Source organism: Bos grunniens, chromosome X, assembly GCF_055505025.1.
Source record: "Bos grunniens cultivar Pamir isolate PY7600 chromosome X, Bosgru_T2T1.0, whole genome shotgun sequence".
NCBI classification, from domain to species: Eukaryota; Metazoa; Chordata; class Mammalia; order Artiodactyla; family Bovidae; genus Bos; species Bos grunniens.
Genome location: NC_141194.1, coordinates 120697202 through 120711518, shown reverse-complemented (window position 1 = coordinate 120711518; position 14317 = coordinate 120697202). Strand labels below are relative to the sequence as shown.

The window sequence follows — 14317 nt, the reverse complement described above, 5'->3', positions numbered from 1 at the left end:
ATAGAGGAATAGAAAAGAAAATCAGATATGTCTAAAGAAATCAGAAATGTAATTTTAAGCAAATAAAAAAAACCCCTGAGAATAGATTGCACAGTCTGTGAGAACAAGTACAAATTAAATACCTACTGAGTACCTGGCTCCCTTATTTCACCTGCCTCCTGTGCTTAGTTAAAGAACCTCTCCCCTCTCTCTCCTGTATTGTGAAGAATCTGAATTTCTGGCTCAGTATGACACTTGCAATCTATTTGGTTGAAAGAAGAGTAGCCATACTTTGCTAATTAAATGATGCATTTATTGTTTTGATTTGTGTGGTACCATCTCAGAGGGATTTGATTAGAGGGCTATTTGTGAATTTTATAAGGCCATATTCCTTATATCCCATTTGATGTATCGTTTAGGTATAGCATAGGCTACATCAGAATCTTTCCAGATTTTTCTCTGTAGAACAACAGTCTCATTTCTCATCATGGCTGGAATTAAAAAGAAAAAGAAATTATTGTTGGTATAAACTGAATAAAAGAACAACAAGTGATATCACCATATTACTCATTCATTTCTTAAATCTGACAACCTGAATTTACTGTCCCTTTATCCTTCCTCACTATCTGTCCCTTCACTGGTGCAGGATAGGGTGGCTTAGCCAACCAGAGCTGAAAAATGCCTCAAGGTTCATGTCACCAATAGAAAGGGAAAGTGGCCTGGTAAAAATAGCACAGACTGTGAAAAGCAAGTATAGTAAAATGTTTAATTTTAATACCTAGATGATGGGTGTGTTCAATATGCGATTCTTCCAATTTTTCTGTACATGTGAAAATTTTCATGATAAAATGTTAGTAACAAAAGAAAAGTGGCTTAGGTAAGATTAGGCCTGAGAATTGACCACAAAATGATAATGTGGAGGTAATCAGAGACGTCAGCAAGAGAAGTTTTTGGTGGAGTGGTGAGGATGCAAACCTGGTTGGCATGGATTTGAGAGACAGAGGAGAAAAAGAACTAGAGACAGTGAGTTTGAGCCACTCTTTTGAGGAGCTTTACTGTAAAGGGACAGCAAATTCACTGTAAATAGAGTAGCAGCGGGAGGGGACTGAGGGAAGGAGATGATGAGAGAAATGACATGTGCTTGTATGCAAATGGGAATGTCCTCCTCAAGGACAGGAGGGTGTCCTTGAGTTGGTGATGGGTAGAATCTTGTGCACAGGTGGAGGGGTTGGCCTTAACGTGGTAGCAACGGGCAGGAGTGCAGAGATGACTACAGATGCAGGTAGAAGGGGGAAGTAGCGCTGGGAGCTGGTGGAATTTCTCTTTTGACCTTTGGTATTTTCTTAGTGAAAGAAGAAACGAGATCATCACCTGGGTGTGAGGCTGTGGAAAATGTTAGGGATTTGAGGGGGCAGGAAAATATATTAGACTGTATTCTAGGAGAATGGGAGAGTAAATGGACTAGGGAAATGGAATAGTGTATGTTTTAGGAAACAAGTCCTGGAAATTGAGTTTCTGGGTCAAAAATTACATGCGCATTCTTTTCTCTTGATAGATATTGACAACGTACTACTATAAAAGTTAAACCCATTTGTACACCTACAACTGATATGTGAGCTTATCTGTTCACCTGTTTCTTTGGCAACACAGTATGTTATCAAACATTTTGGTTGATAGTTGAAAACCGATATTTTAGTGTACTTTTATTTATATATCTCTTCTTATGCCTGAAGTAAGCATCTTTTCATATGATTAAAAGGTGAGAGGATTTTTCCAGGAAACTACCTCTCAATCTTAAGAGGTAAACAATTCTCTTTCATCTCTATGACTAAACCTATACTGAGCCCCAGAGCCCCAGACCACAGAAGCTTAGGGGCACGAAAGATTTTAAAAGAGGTCTGGAGTTTTGTCCAAGCTCACAAGAAACAAGTGAGGGTTAGAAGAAGGACCATAAGCCAGGATTTCCAGTGTCCTGGCCAGGACTCAAGTTCTGTGGTCTTGGAGAAGACAAGTGATGAAACATTCATACATGAGCTTTTGGAGGATGAATCAGTCCATGTGTTTGTGATGGATGAGGATGGCTGAGGAGCAGTGGTCTGCTCATAGCTGGCATTTAGCAAACATGCAGAAGGGAAAGAAGGGAGAGCTTTGCAGAACACAGCAGTGGCCTTCTGGCTCATTCAGTCAGTTCAGTTCAGTCGCTCAGTCGTGTCCGACTCTTTGCGACCCCATGAATCGCAGCACGCCAGGCCTCCCTGTCCATCACCAACTCCTGGAACTCACTCAGACTCACGTCCATTGAGTCAGTGATGCCATCCAGCCATCTCATCCTCTGTCGTCCCCTTCTCCTCCTGCCCCCAATCCCTCCCAGCATCAGAGTCTTTTCCAATGAGTCAACTCAAGTGGTCTAATAGGTTCCAGGAGAGAAAGCCAAGACTGAAGGAAAAACTTGCAGAAGTGCACAGGACTGCAGTGTCTGACTATGTAATCTCTGTGTTGCACAGAGGACCCTGGTGGGTGAGAGCCGGCAGGAAGGCCAGAAGATCAGCCTCGGATTCCATTTGCTGTGTCATGAGCCCACAGGCTATGCAAACCCAGAGAGGATTTGCATTTCTCCTATGTCCAGCCAGAGGGAGCTTTACCAATTTGTTACCCCAGAGAGACTTCATTTCCACATCCGTCTGTCCTGAGGGGGTGCCTTTCTCTAATTTGAATAAAAAGGCTGTGCAGCAAAAGGTCCCTGACAATGGCTGTGGGCCCTCACACACCTTCCCAGGCCCTCAAGTTCCAAGAATTGTGTGAAAAGACTGGAGTCAGGACTAGCAGTTACACAGCTGTGGAAGGAGTTAAGAGGGAGGGGACTGAGTAGAGATAGGTTTAGGGAGATAAGGACATAACTTGGAATTATACAAGAAGCTGAAAATGTGCTTTTTCCATAGCCAAAATGCTGAATGTTAATAAAATTAATGTAATGTACTCCATATCCAGCAGAATAATTTACTGTATTTACAAAATTATGAGGAACTATTCACATTGAATGCGTGCTGTCATTAACATAGAACACTAATAATAGACTCCATTTTGATATAGAGATTACCATGGATCCTGCCTAAGGATAATATGCAAGTTGTGAAGTATTCCATATTTTTAATCTCATAATAGCCTATAATGGAATATAATCTGCAAAAAACTGAATCACTATACTGTATACTTGAAACTAACACAATATTTTAAATCAGCTATACTTTAAAGAAAAAAAAAGAAGATTCCATTTGGTTTCTCATCTGCCTTGCTGTAGTACAGGTTAGGAAGCCAAGAAAGTCAGTGCCAGGGAGGAACTAAGACTAACATAAATGATATTATATATTTATATATAATATATTATAAATTATTCTGCTATATAGCTATTAGTCACTTTGTAAGAAATTGAATCATTTTTGCATACATGTTGCATTATATGCAACATATGTCTCCAACAAATATTCATTTTCTTACTATAGCTTTTCAGGTGTTGGCTCCTCATTTGAGATAAACAGAATTCCCACTAGCATTTGAACAATAAAACCCAAAGTAAAACAAGGGACTTTAAAGAAACTTGCTTTAAAGAAACTAGCTTTAAAGAAAGCTGTATCCTTGTAAATTATGTGTCTGGACTAATACCCTTTATCACCAAAACAAATGCCTCAAATTACAATTAAAGTCATACAGCCATGTTCATATGATCTGCTTAAGAAGGAGGATTTTGTGTGTGCCAAGCAAAAATAGTCAAAGAAAATAAAGCAACAATCCTTAAAGAGAATATTCATCTTAAAGACATAGAAGATTATAGTACTTAATTTATGAGCAAATGATTATCTAATTTATTGTATTTTATAGACGGTGCTGATAGCCAATACACAGGCAAAGACAGAATCATATAGTATGTGAAAGAAGCCTAGTCCACATTTTCTTTTGAAATAACTATAATCTCACCGAATGTGAATATTGTATTGAGTTACCTGAGTACTTTGATGGAAATCCGCTCTGTTGATGACCGCTATTGTTTTCATTTGGTTTGGCTGATGATTGATTCAATTTTATGGGTGCTGCAAAATATTTGAGATGGTTAACTGTCTTTAAAACCTCTAACAGTGAAAAATAATTACCCTTGTATACAATTTTACTTCCCCTGTGGCTAATGTAACTTTTTAAGCCTACCAGTTGTTCAGTTAACTTTTACTCACCTGAATAAATCATGTTCAAATGAAGTGGACTTTCCATTAAAAATACAAAAATGAAAAGAAGAAAGAACATTGCAACTTTGTTCATTATCTAAATATTTTAACTCTCTCGTTATATGAAGAAAAGGGAGAGTTAAGTCTAATTATCTGTCTTTTCTCTGGCCTTTGAACCAAGATCCTCTGCTGGCTTGACAACTCTGAAGAGAAGCCAGTAATATGAAGTCACTCAAATCATCATAATGGTATTACTCCACAGAATCAAGCCAGCCAATGGGGTGACTAAGAGAATGAAGGGGCGGGCCTAGAGGGCTGCTTAGAATGGAATGTAGTCCTGAGAGTGTAGGCATAGGGGTGAATTCAGACTAGATCTCTGCCCTTAGGGAGATTGTAGTTTAGTAACAAAAGGCAGACAAGATATTTATGACAATTCAGGATGACACTAATCACACAAATAAAATAGAGGAGACAGTAGAATATAAACAGGAGGGATTTGGTTATCAAAATGCCTGGACCCCAGTCCTGTTCTTTTACTAGTTGTTGATGTAGAGCAAACTACTTGATCTCTGAAGCTGTTTCCTTATCTGAAAAATGGGGGTAAAAATAACACCTCTTTCACAGAGTTATTGTGATGGTTAAATAAAATCATCAGTGTAAAGTTCACGGTAGTGTCTGAAACCACAGATTTACATCCGTAGTAAATCAACAGCTCAGTATACCTCTAACCTTTGGGATACTATTCAGAGACCCAAACCCAAGTGGCTGCCTCCCAGAGTTTCCTTTATGGAGACAAATTGGATAATTGCAAAGCCCATCTAGTAGTTACCTAATATCCCTAAGCAGTTGATTATGGCAGGTTTTTGCTTTATTCCTGTAAGACCCCATTCTTGTCTTTCTCCCATCATTCTGTGATTGCAAATGATCTTGTGGGGCGTTGGCCCCACTCTGTCTCTCTTCTGAGTTCTCTGAATTTCATCTCTGACTCAGTCCCTCCATACTGGTTTGTCTTTGGACCCTGATGTTTGCTCTCTTTTGTTTTAGTTCTGGACAGTCAATCTGTCCATGGCACTGAAGCTTTAATCACTGTTTAAGTAAGGATTCTACTAGAGAAGCAGAACCAGTAAGAGATATATATAGCACATATATCATATACACACAAGTATCTTATATCTGTGTGTATATATATATATATATATGAGATATCACACATACATATATATCTCCTATGATATCTCTATCTATCTATCTCTATCTATCTACCCATCCTTCTATTTATCAAGGAATTGGCTTATACAGTTTTGGAAGCCAAGTTTGGGCATGCTAACAGGCTAGAAAATCTTGGGCAGGAGCTGATACTGCAATCCATAGGCAGATTTCCTTCTTCAGAAAAATCTCAGTTGTGCTCTTAAGGTCTCTCTGCTGATTGGATGAGGCCCACCTACATGATTGAGGATAATCTCCTTTACTTAAAATGAACTGATGGTAAAGGTTAACATCATCTACAAAATATCTGCACAGTAGCACCTCAAGAAGTGTTTGATCAGATAACTCTACTATAGACTAGCCATGTGGCCACACATAAAGCAAACTAAACATCACACTCAGTTTCTCTGAATTCCTTTAATCTTTAGTGAACATCTAATGCCCCTGAGACTTGGTCCTTCCATTGTCAACCCACTCCAGTATTCTTGTCTGGAGAATCCCATGGACAGAGGAACCTGGCAGGCTAAAGTCCATGAGGTCACAAAGGGTCAGACACAAATGAGCATCAGTTATTCTCTATTCTTGGCTTTAATACGCCACGTACCCAGTCCAGCTGGCTACTGCTACCCACCCACAAGGACTCAGCTCTTCCTGAATGATGTTGACAGAGGTGTAGAGACAAGTATAGGTTAGAGGGCCATTTAATTCTATCCCTTCATCTTCTAATCCTTCTGGAAACCCTTAGTAAATAATTAGGCTTGAGATAAATTAATTCATGCTATATTGGTGATTTATTAAACAGCACATTTCAGGTGATAGTATGTTGAGAATCTTCCAGTCCAGTGATTTCTAAACATCTTAATCCCTTAAGGAACTTTAAAAATCCCAGTTCTTAGGTATCAAGCCCCAAGATCTACTAATTCTGTATTAGGGAGATACTGCATATTTCCATTTGAAAATATTTTTCCTGGTGATTTTGATGCACAGGTAGTTTGGAAACTGTTGAAATAGTCTAGTCCTCTTGTGTGACTGATGAAGAAATTCTTTTCATAATCTTTCAGCGGATCTATAAACTTACCCATCTTGTCTTTCAAAGTGCTTCTCTTATTTCTAAGAAAGGGTGCCCTTTGGGGTTCATAACATTTTACATTTTTCCTTCCTGTCACTCTTCCTAATTGGGCTACCACCTCCCATAAACAGGCTTAGCCTCACTCCAGAATCTCTTCCTCTTTCTATCTCTCCATCAATTGCCTGGCACCACCATATATCCATCCAGTTACTTAGGTCAATATCTAATCTAATAACTAATAACTCATCCTAAATGACTTTTTCTCTTACCTGGATTTTCTTTCTCTGTTATAGCAGCAATAATATACCCTCTTGACTTCACCTCCAAAATACATCCTGAATTTTATCCCTTTTCACCATCTCCTCTGCTTCTACCTGAATCAAGCCATCATCATATTTTGCCTGGACTCCTCTTCTATAAGACACTCTTCACAAATCTCTCTGCTTTTACAACTTGCCAACATACAGTCTGTTCTCAAAACAGTAGCCAAAATTAAAATTTTAAAATATAAATTATATCATGTAATTTCCCTGCTTAAGTCCCTGCAATAGCTTCCCATTGCAATTAGCTATCCACATTTATTACCATTACCAATAGAATCCTGTGTGATCTGACATTTGTCAATCTTTATGGCCTCACCTCCTACCCATTTCCATGTTTTTGTCTCTGTACATGTCAGGCTTATTCAGTCTTAGGACCTTTACGTTAGTTTTCCTGTCAGCTCAGGAAGCTCTTCTACCTTTCATTTCTCGGTTTCCTCCTATCAGTCAGCTCATGCTTCAAGTGTCAGTCTCTCAGAGTGGTCTTTCCTGAGGACCTAAGGTACTCTATCATGTAACTCTGTTTTAATTTCTTGTAGCACTCATAATTATCTTACAGTCTTATTATGTGTTTGATTCCTCATATTGGTGTGTTTTCTGTCTGAAACTTGTAAGCTCTTTTAAAGCATAGACCTCATCTGTCTTATTCACTGTTGTACCACAGCATCTAGTACAATGCTTGGCTTTTTCCTCTTTCCGCCTTGATTGCCTATATAGTGTCCAGTTCTGATCATCAGAAGTAACACTGGATTGTGGTATCAGCTCCTGCCCAAGAATTTCCAGCCAGTCAGCATGCTCTACAGATGGTAGACTTGCCTAGCTAGTCTTCACAACACTATTACATCAAAGCCAAGATTAGAGTTTATTTATTTGATATTTTTATTAAACAGCAAACCCTACTATCACAAATGTTTTAAAAAATAATTTTAACTCAGAGTCTTTTTTTTTTTTTTTTTCTCTCCCAGTTTTTCTTCCTTCATCAAAACTACATTGAGCATCCACAACTGGCCAATTCTAGAGAGACACGCAGGAAATAAATCATTGCACATAGCAGACTAAGGAAAACATTGTAAACAGCCAGAGAATACTTTGAATAAGCAGTGCTGCAAAGCTCCCTGGTTCATAGGAAGCCTTTCCATCTGTGCAGTTAGGACAGCCTGAAAGTCCCCTCTTCCTCTGCTGTTATCATTCTAGGGGATCTGTTCCTACCTGGGATTTGCTGGTAGCCTTCAGCTGTTAAACACCAAATGTGTGTGGTATTAGTCGCTTAGTTGTGTCTGACTCCTCATGACCCCATGGACTCTAGCCCTCCAGGCTCCTCTGTCCATGTAATTCTCCAGGCAAGAATACTGGAGTGGGTTGCCAGTTCCTTCTCCAGGCAGAGTCTTAAAGTTAACAAAGCGCTATGGCTTCCATTAGTTCTTTTACTTGTTCTTTACAAATATTCTGTGTAGTAAGTGGTATTATCTCCAATTTATAGATGAAGAAATAATTGTTAGTGTAATTTCTGTGTTCGTTCAGACATTTATAATGTGTTAGCTGGCACAAGGGATAGAAATGCAGTAATCTAGAAAGTTCTAGATTGAACACTGGTCTTTAGCCTCCAAATCCTCTTCTCTGACCTCTACATTAGAACCCTCTGTAGAATATATGAATCATTAAAATAGGACAGGTCATGTGTTTCAAAAAACTAAAATAAAAAATATTATATATATTTGCAGTAAGTCTATGAAGTCATTGTTGATCTCTTCTAGGTAGACTTCATAATGTTGATTTAAAAAAAATCTCATTTCTTGATGTTGGAGTCCAGATAAATTTTAATTTTGGTGTAATATAGAAAATGATTCCTCTTTCTGTCAGAACGTGAGATTCTTTTGGTATTTAGACAGTTGGAAATGATAAAATTAATGATTTTATAATGTATATTAATTAAATACTATTTTCACAAAAAGTGTATTCTGAGTATGCTGATATAAAAAACTTTTCTGAGGGGGAAATAAAAGAAGTAACATTAGTCTTCTTTGTGTCCTTCAGCTAAAATCAAGACTATTTTAACGAGTTTGTAGCACTACTCTCTGAAAGGCAATCTGCAAAGGAGGATAGTTAGAAAGGTGAAGAGTTTTGAAATTTCAATTGTATGAGGAGTAGGTCATGAAATTTCCATGTTTCATCTGGAGAAGGGCAGAAGAGAGCTATCTGAAGAGAGCTATCTCAGGTTCATCACCAAGGCTCATCCTCTTTTGCTCATTTGTACTCTCTGGCTTTCTACCTAGTTTTAAGTCATTAATGGTTCCTATTGGGTTAAAGATAAGCTCAAATTCTGGGCCTTTTTTTCTCCTTATAATCCAAGCTTCTGAATTCAGATGGAAATCACACTTCAGTTCACATTCTTGGCAGAAAAGTCAAGTTTCTTAGGTGACCTTCTGTGATTGTATTTATGCTGTACTGACACCAGTACAATCTCTGCTAAAGACTGTGTGCTGATAGATGCAAAAAAGGCTAGAAAAATCCATGGGCTTTCTTTTTATGCAAAGAAAATTAATTAAATGCATTATATTCTCAGGTTCCTTGGGCATTACATTGCAAACACTATCTTCTTCTATCTCCTGATTTAAAAGTAATTGGTGATTTTTCATAGCAGTTTCAGGCATGGAAACATCAACAGCTCAGGATACCAGTCTTGGTGAATGTGGTTCCAATTCTGCCAGTCCTTCTGCCAGAGACTGTTCCTTGTTTTCCCACTGAAATGGGTCCTGAGGATCTCACCTTGCTGTCAAGAGTGGCGAGCATGGCTCTGTTGTTGCATCTGGTTAGTGTCTGCTGTGGTTCAGCAGTGCTGTTCTTTTCCCAAATGGGGACCCAAAGTCTCACATACACAGTGCTGTTGATGACCTGCCTTAAGAATCCAGAGTCCTACCTACTGTATAGCACAGGGAATTCTACTCAATACTCTGTAATGGCCTATATGGGAAAAGAATCTAACAAAGACTGGATATATGTATATGTAAAACTGATTCACTTTACTGTACACCTGAAACTAACACAACATTGTGAATCAGTTATACTCCATCTATGTCCATCTCTAATGTTGGCCTGTAATTTCTTTTTTGTGTGATATCTCTGTCTGGTTTTGGTATCAGGGTGATGGTGGCCTCTGAAAGAATCCAGAGTCCTAATTTAGTATCTTTGAAGAGTCTTCCTAAACAGTTTATTTCTTTTCCAATATTTTATCTCAATTGGATTGCATTTTCATCAGGAAATCATTTGTGTGTGTCTGTGTTAGTTGCTCAACCTTGTCTAACTTTTTGCAACCCCATGGACTGTAGCCCTCTAGGCTCCTCTGTCCATGGAATTTCCCAGGCAAGAATGCTGGAGTGGGTTGCCATTTCCTTCTCTAGGGGATCTTCCCGAACCAGGGATTGAACCGGGGTTTCCTGTGTTTCCTGCATTGCAGGCAGATTCTTTACTGTCTGAGCCACCAAGGAAGCCCTAATCATTTAGATCAGGCCTAAACTAAAGTCATTCCTTTGTATAAACATTCTTCTCTGAACTCTCCAATGAAAATATTTATACATTATTTGCAAATGGTAACACCCACTTTAGAACTTAAGATAAAAATCACAATTTTGCCCACTGCTGGGCATACACACTGAGGAAACCAGAAGGGAAAGAGACACGTGTACCCCAATGTTCATCGCAGCACTGTTTATAATAGCCAGGACATGGAAGCAACGTAGATGTCCATCAACAGATGAATGGATAAGAAAGCTGTGGTACATATACACAATGGAGTATTACTCAGCCATTAAAAAGAATACATTTGAATCAGTTCTAATGAGGTGGATGAAACTGGAGCCTATTATACAGAGTGAAGTAAGCCAGAAGGAAAATCACCAATACAGTATACTAACGCGTATATATGGAATTTAGAAAGATGGTAACAATAACCCTGTGTATGAGACAGCAAAAGAGACACTGATGTATAGAACAGTCTTATGGACTCAGTGGGAGAGGGAGAGGGTGGGAAGATTTGGGAGAATGGCATTGAAACATGTGTAATATCATGTATGAAACGAGATGCCAGTCCAGGTTCGATACATGATACTGGATGCTTGGGGCTAGAGCACTGGGACGACCCAGAGGGATGGTATGGGGAGGGAGGAGGGAGGAGGGTTCAGGATGGGGAACACATATATACCTGTGGCGGATTCATTTTGATATTTGGCAAAACTAATACAATTATGTAAAGTTTAAAAATAAAATAAAATTTAAAAAAAATCACAATTCTCCCTTTTCCTGGTATCCTTTACCAGACTTGCTATCACAAATTATACTAACATTTCAAAAGATATTGGGGAAGCTGGGCCTGGGAAGTTATTTTTGTTGTTTGAAAAGAAATTCCTCATCAATCATTCACTAAATGGTTTTTACAATCATGGAAGATTGTTGCCTAGACACATTGTTTTGTTGAGAGTTACAAAATGGTGGGTTTTTTTCCTACTTCTTTCATTTCTTCTGCATGTAGTAGTTGGAAATTTAAAGTGCTTCCACTTAGCTACTTGACTATGTTGAAATATAGCCTGCACGGGAAAGTTGAGGTAAATGCCTGAGTATTTCCCTTTACTTAACAATTTTCAAAATATGGGGTCATTACCCTAGTAACTACCAATGGTGATCAATACTTTGATGGGGGAGTTAAGTATGATTTTTATATATTTAATGCATTGCAGTAATTGCAGGTGCTTTTTGATGCTCCTTAGGAATCCCTTAATGTTGGCTCCTGAATAGGACTGGAAGTTCCCATTAGGTGACCAAACTGGCAGGTCAAATCAAGAGCCATTGCACTGAGATGCCTGGAAGAAAAGAGGGCTGGTTGCTGAGGGCCATCTCTACTTATTTGGCCTAAAGTAGTTGTTGGACTCACAATGAAGCCATATAGTTTTCTCTCTGTGTTTTGTTATTTTTTCACATATGACTAAGTGCTTACTTGGGTGCCTATGTTAATCTTTTCATACTACCTTTTGTTCCTTTTTACCCCTTTATGTAATTTTACTATACTGGGAACCACCCTTCACCACATCCGCACTCTGGCAGAGTTTTTAATATAAGTTGTGAAAGCAGGTATCACTAATCTTCTTTCCAATTTCAAAAAGAAAGCTTCCAGTGTTTCACAGAACATATAAAATATGTGCACTCTCTCTCTATGCACACACACACACACAATTTGTTGATACATTGAGGTGGTCTTTAGCAAAAGAGCTGCTAAATTTGGCTTGCTAGCCTGCATATATACAGTGGGTAAGAAGTCAATGAACCAAGGGACTTCACTTGTGGCTAAGACTCTGTGCTCCCAATGCAGGGGGCCCAGGTTCGATCCCTTATCAGGGAACTGGATCCCACATGCCCCAGCTAAAGATCCATCATGCTGCAACTAAGACCTGGTAAAGCCAAATAAATAAATATTAAAAAAGAAGTCAATGAGCCAAATGGATGCATGGAGTCTGACATACAAGGACAGCAAAAGCAAGATCAGAAGGTCAGCATGGTGTCAGCTCCTCATGTCCCTCGTCCCACAAAATGACAGTGAACCACAGGGACAAGATGACAGGTGACGTGAGCAGCAAGTCACTCTATCATGGAGGAGCTATTTTCATGTTACATCTAATTTGTTTTATAGCTTGAAGTGGTACCCTAAGGGAGGAAGCAAGATGGAAAATCCCATGCCTCACTAGAATGAGGGAGGCTGCCTCTTGGCAGCCCTCCAAAAGACAGCGAGGAGGTGAGAAACAGTCCTCACAAGGCTGCTTATCTCAACATGTTCCAGGGAGGATCACAGAGCATTTCACCAAGACTTAGGTCAACTTGCTGTTGGTTGAGCCTTGCCTGTGTGGAGAGGTGGCAGGTTGGTAGCACACCTGAGCAGAGGCATTCCCCTACAACCATGAACAAATCCTGAAAATTAAGGGAGCCTTTTAACTATATTAATACACTATAATAAATATATGTTTTATTATTACAATAAAGTTGTACTAATATGACAAGCTGAAATCAAGATTTTCAGGAGAAATATCAATAACCTCAGATATGCAGATGACACCACCCTTATGGCAGAAAGCAAACAGCAACTAAAAAGCCTCTTGGTGAAAGAGGAGAGTGAAAAAGCTGGCTTAAAACTCAACATTCAGAAAACTATGATCATGGCATCTGGTCCCATCACTTCATGGGAAATAGATGGGGAAACAATGGAAACAGTGACAGACTTTATTTTCTTGGGCTCCAAAATCACTGCAGATGGTGATTGCAGCCATGAAATTAAAAGACGCTTGCTCCTTGGAAGAAATGCTATGACCAACCTAGACAGAATATTAAAAAGCAGTGACGTTATGTTGGCAACAAAGGTCCATCGAGTTAAAGCTATGGTTTTTCCAGTAGTCATATATGGATGTGAGAACTGGACCATAAAGAAGGCTGAGCACCAAAGAATTCATGCTTTTGAACTATGGTGTTGGAGAAGAGAGTCCCTTGGACTGCAAGGCGATCAAACCAGTCCATCCTAAAGAAAATCAATCTTGAATATTCATTGGAAGGACTGATGCTAAAGCTGAAGCTCCAATACTTTGGCCACCTGATGTGAAGAGCTGACTCTTTAGAAAAGACCCTGATGCTGGGAAAGATTGAAGGCTGGAGAAGGGGACGACAGAGGATGAAATGGTTGGATGGCATCACTGACTCAATGGACGTGAGTTTGAGCAAGCTCTCAGAGGTGGTGAAGGACAGGAAAGCCTGGCATACTGTAGTCTATGGGGTCTCAACGAGTGGGACACGCCTGAGCGACTAAACAACAATACTTAATGAGTCAATTATATTGTGTTTAGAAATCCTTCAGTCTTGGTAAATCAGGATTTTACCAGTAGATGGCGCATGGCAAATATTCATCATTCAATTGGTTCGTATGGAGGGACTACAAACTTAATTCTCATTAGTTCTAAAACGTGTATACATTTCAGCTTCCCTGGTGGCTTAGACGGTTAAGAATCTGCCTGTAATAACTTTAAATATAATTATTGTGCAATACTATTTTTGTTAAAGCATTTTATTCTTTATTTTCTGAAATTTAGAGCAAAGAACAACACAGTAAACACCTGCATGTACTCAATCTAGATTTACCAATTACTTGTTGTTTAGTCACTAGGTCGTATCTGACTCTTTGAGACCCCATGGATTGTAGCCCGCCAGACTCCTCTGTCCATGGGATTTCCCAGGAAGAATACTGGAGTGGGTTGCCGTTTCCTTCTCCAGGGGATCTTCCTGATCCAGGCATTGAACCCACATGTCCTGCATTGGCAAGCATATTCTTTACCACTGAGCCACCAGCATATTGCTAATTTGCTCTATCCTTTCTTTGATTTTTTTCTAAAGCATTTTAGAGTAATTTGTAGACGTCATGGCACTTCACCTCTGAATACTTGAACATGTGTCTCATGAGAACAAATCCATCATCCCACATTATCATACCAACTATTATATTG

The 14317-nt window shown here is 39.1% G+C and overlaps 1 long non-coding RNA gene across 1 annotated transcript; it reads right to left on the bottom strand.

The window, feature by feature from the left end:
• Nucleotides 1–270: 270 nt before the first annotated feature.
• On the bottom strand, nt 271–4480 carry LOC147341258 (uncharacterized). Its single transcript, XR_015159194.1, has 3 exons — nt 4203–4480; nt 3978–4064; nt 271–470 (listed from the first exon to the last, which is right to left on the bottom strand). It is a non-coding gene; the product is annotated as an uncharacterized LOC147341258 (long non-coding RNA).
• Between the last annotated feature and the right edge of the window lie 9837 nt (nt 4481–14317).